Consider the following 4,929-nt stretch of genomic DNA (forward strand, 5'->3'; position numbering starts at 1 on the left):
TTCATGGTTTCTCACATTTTTAAAGAAGGAAATCAATGTGTTGATTCCCCGGCAAACTTTGGCTTGAATATGCAAGGATTGTTTTTTTGGGAGTCGGTTCCAACCTTCATCTCTAATTCTTTTGTTCAGAACAAGTTTGGTATGCCAAGCTTTAAATTAGTCAATTTCTGAGGGTCTTGGTCTAGTCCCCCATCCTTTATGTTTGTTTTCTTCTTGATTAATGTTATGTTTGGGTTGCAGTTCTCTGCTGCACCCTTTTTTGCTTAAAAAAAAAATATAAATCCACTTTGTTTTAGAGGAATATAAATCCACTTATAATTCTTGAGCAAAGTGGTTAATATACTTTTATTTTTAACTTTTTATAAAATTGATTAATTTATTTAACAACAATAAAGATGTTGTTTTAGTTTTTTTTTTATGTTGTTTTAGTTTTTATTTAGGGGTAAGATGTTGTTTTAGTTGAAATGATAATAAAGCAGTTAGTAAATCATATTTTTTTTTTTTTGTAAAAAAAATCATATATTTTTTAAAATTGTCCTTATAATTTTTTAGGAGAAAATTTTCCTTATAATTATTAGGGTTAAATATGTTTTTAATCCCTACAAAATCACAAGTTTTCAAGTTTAGTCCCTATAAAATTTCAATGGTAATTTTAGTCCTCCATAATTTAGTAGCTTGTAAGAATAGTTCTATTTTGAAAACATTTTACAAAAAATGGATACTTTTAGTCCTCTAAAATAAATGCTATAAAATGCAAATAGGGACTAAAAGTGAATAAATTTTTTGTAGGGACTAAATTGAAAGCTTGTAATTTTGTAAAGACTAAAAACATATTTAACCCTAATTATTTGTCTATAAATTGCACAACTTTATTTTTCACGCTTTGTCCATCAAACGGGGCAAGACACACACGTGTTGAACTGATGTTTCTATAGAAAATACTTTTGATGAAATTTTTGGGGATCTATTTTAGATGGTTGGAATCATTTTTTCCGTGTTCTTGTGATTCTAAGGTTTTGTTTGGGAGTTTGGAGGGGAGGGGAAGGGAATGCTTTGAGGGGTGGAAAATATGAGGGAAAATGGAAAAATCTTTCAAAAATTTTAAAAGAGTAGTTTGTTAGAGAATGATAAATTTATTTAAACAGATGTCGAACACGATGTTACGACAAGCGAAATGTCACATAAGATGTCAAGACATCGTAACAACATAAGATGTCTAAAAACCTCAATTTTCTAATCTATTTCACCGTTTTTATAATGAATTAACAAGTATTAATCGATGGACCGAAAGGCGAAGTTTAATAGTTGTTAGTTCATAATCACAAATATCAAGCAAAGGATCGAAAGATGAAGTTTTGATATTGGAACAAGTGAAATTAGACAATGATTGCAAAACATGAGAATAGTCTAGCAAACCTTGAGACAAATAAGTTTCGTTCTTTAAGGGTTTCAATAGCAACCAACCATGAGAATAGACGTGGTTGCTAACGAAATATATCACTGAGACCGAGAGGAGATGTGAAAAGCCAAAGAGAAACTTGTCTTTAGAAAATAGGTCCAACATAAAGTTCTAGGTTTAGGGTTTGGTTTGTGAAGGATTGGTCACCAAGATGAACCAATAATCCCAAGGCGCTTTTATTATTATTATTATTTTCTTTCAAAACAAAAATCAACCTTTTAAACTATTGAACTTTCAATCTAATCATTGTTAAAAGTAAATCGAATTCATAACTCCCTGTCGGAACGATATCTTTTATTACTACATCGGTAAACCGTGCACTTGCGAATTTACTACATCACAGGGTTTCCTTAAGAGGGCCAACAACAACAGTTTTAGATGGGGTCAAAAACGACAGTTTTAAAGGGTCAAAAACAACAGTTCCAGAAGGAGTCACAAGAACATTTTCTTCAAATTTATGAACATCAGCAACATTCAAACTAGACTGGCTTAGGGTTTCAACAGACCTAAGGTTATCTAGATTCCCAATTTCAGGGGAAATTTTTTCAGATGTGTCAACATATATGCAACAACAGAAACCTTAGCAAATGATTCAACATTTGGTTCGACATTAGGGTTTTTGAGGGTTTCAACATACAAACATGACATGGAATAGAGCATATTGACGCCATGCACAGACTCGACAAGGTTGCCAGACTTAGTCAAAACAGGTGGAACACCAAATGACGCAGAGGAAGTCGTAGAAGAATTTACATTTGGTGTTTTCCTCTTTCTTGCATTAATAGTTTTGGGTTTCCATTCTTTCTAAACGTGAACAATCTTACCACTGACCTTTGGTTGAACATGAGGCTGAGGATATCCATAAAATTTATAACAATACCGTACGACCTTATGTGACCATATTTACCACAATGGTGAAATCTCCAAGGTGATTTCTTTTTGTTTCCTGGTTGGGGGTTCAGATGTCGGACAGGATGTTGGCGCATGTGATCTAACATTACATACTCTGTCTTCTTTTCAGGAGAAGCAAACTTTTTGCGGGAATTTTGATTTCTTTATTCACATTGCCATAGTCAAAGCCTATTCCTTTCATATTTCCAGATGACTTCCCAACTTGCAGTATTTCATCTAACACATTAGAACCATTGTTCAACATCCGAACAGATTTGGTCATGTTTTCTAATTTGGATTTTAACAAGGTGTTTTCCTCTTGTAGACCAGTGATGATTGACATAAGTTTCTCTTTTTTCAGAAAAAAATCATTGATAGTTTTCTTCTGTTTCTCTAGTTCGGAAGATCGAAGATTTACCTCATTTTGAAGGTCAAAGTTAGCTGACAATAATTTGTTTTTTTTTAGCCTGCAGTTGAGATATGATTCTCTAATGCTCTTTTTCTGACTTAATCACCTCTTCACTTTTGGCACAAAGCTCTTTGTAGGAATTAGCCAATTTCTCATAAGAAACTCCTTCATCGCTAAATTCTTCATCAGACTCAAATCTTCTTGTTAATGTTGTCACATGATTGGAACTTTCATCATTTCTATCCCTTCTTTGAGACTCAATGTTTCTGCTGATGTCGAATGAGATGTTCTTGACATTTGACCTCGACTTTCTGTCAATCATCTCCAACACTTTGTTGAACTCTCTACCCACTTTGTTTAATTATCCACCAAGACGCACAATTGCATCTGAAATACTTTCATCAGTTTCCATTTCACATTGAACATCTTTATCATCAATATTGGAAACGAAAGTTATGTTTTTCTTCTTCTTTTCATATCTATCATTGATAGCTAATTCAAAGGTTTGAAGTGACCCAATTAGTTCATCCACCTTCATGTTGCTAATGTCTTGGGCTTCCTCAATGGCTGTGACTTTCATGTCAAATCTCTTGGGCAAAGATATGAGGATTTTTCTAACTAGCTTCTCTTCTGACATTCTTTCTCCTAAAGCACCTGATGTATTAGCTATGTCAGGAATACTCATGTGAAAGTCATGTATGGATTCATAATATTTCATCTTGAATTCTCAAATTTAGTAGTAATGAGTTGGAGCTTTGACATTCACACTTTATAAGTGCCTTCATGAGTTGTTTTGAGGATTTCCCAAGCATCTTTGGCCACAGTACATGTGCTTATTAACCTGAACATATTCTTGTCAACACCTGTGAACAAAGCGTTCAAGGCTCTAGAGTTTCCAAGAGCAAGTCAGTCTTCATCTTTAGATCATTCTTCTTCTGGCTTTAAGGTAGTTGTGGCCTTTCCATCTTTGTCCATGACAACAGGGTGTTCCCAACCTTTAATAATAGCTTTCCATGTTTTGCTATCCATGGATTCGAGAAAATCTATCATTCGAGCCTTCCAATAATCATAGTTGGTGCCATCCAAAATTAGTGGTCTACTGATAGACCCTCCTTCCATATGACCATACTTTATCTTCCCTGGATCTCACCCAATAGCAGAACAGGGTGTCTGCTCTGATACCAACTGAAATTCCGGTACCCAGTAACAGATGTCGAACACGATGTTACGAAAAGCAAAATGTCACGTAAGATGTCAAGACATCGTAACAACAAAAATAACAAATAACTACTTTAGCTGAAAGTAAAAGACACAAGGTATTTTTTGACCCAATTCGGTGCAACTTCACCTACATCTGGGGGTTACCAAGCTAGGAATGAAATTCACCATAGTAGTATCAATTTGAAGCATACATAAAAGCTTTCACCAGCCTACTAACTTCTCACTTAATCACTACCTGTTCAATTTCTACCTAAGACTCTCTCTAGTCCTAGATATGAGAGATCCCCCTACAACTTCCTCTTAGTCACAGATCTAGTGACAGTGCTTAAGTTAGTAACAGAAATGGAGACACACTCCGTGAAAAACAGAATTCACTCTTGCTTAAAAGCTTTGAGAGATTCATAGTTTTACAACTCAACTAACAGTCCAACTCTAGTATCAAGGAGATACAAGAGAGGCTCACAAAAATAACGAACATGTTAAAACCCAAAAATGACTCTTTTGTAATGACGGCTTCAGTAGTCTTCACGATGATTAAAGTCCTCCTTTTATAGCCTTTCATCAGCCAAAATATATATTTATATCAAATATTCCTTCATATGATACAAAAATATATTTACCTTCATAAATATATTTTTATTTACAATCTTCAGGAATCAGAGACATTTATTTGAAACAAATCAATTATATTTTTGGCCACAATCAGCAGACCAAAATGAATATTTGGTCTTCACAATTTTCTAAGAGCAGATTTATTGTTTCCTTAAATGTTGCAACAACATACTTAAGAAACAAGGCAAAGCTAAACCGCCTCTTTAACTTTTAGAATCACACGCTTCTTGGGCAGCAATCTACGTGAATCAAATCTTCAGAGAATATTCAAGAATATTCACGTTTAAAATAAATCCCCAAGTAAGCGGGACAAGGCACGCTATGATGTCGTACTAAC

At 34.2% G+C, this 4,929-nt stretch overlaps 1 pseudogene; it reads right to left on the minus strand.

The window, feature by feature from the left end:
- Positions 1–2,838: 2,838 nt before the first annotated feature.
- Positions 2,839–3,878, minus strand: LOC146948997 (uncharacterized; annotated as a pseudogene).
- Positions 3,879–4,929: the final 1,051 nt, after the last annotated feature.

Source organism: Medicago sativa, chromosome 2 (genome assembly GCF_051527215.1).
Source record: "Medicago sativa cultivar Bolivia chromosome 2, Bolivia_mono, whole genome shotgun sequence".
In the NCBI taxonomy this organism is placed as follows: Eukaryota; Viridiplantae; Streptophyta; class Magnoliopsida; order Fabales; family Fabaceae; genus Medicago; species Medicago sativa.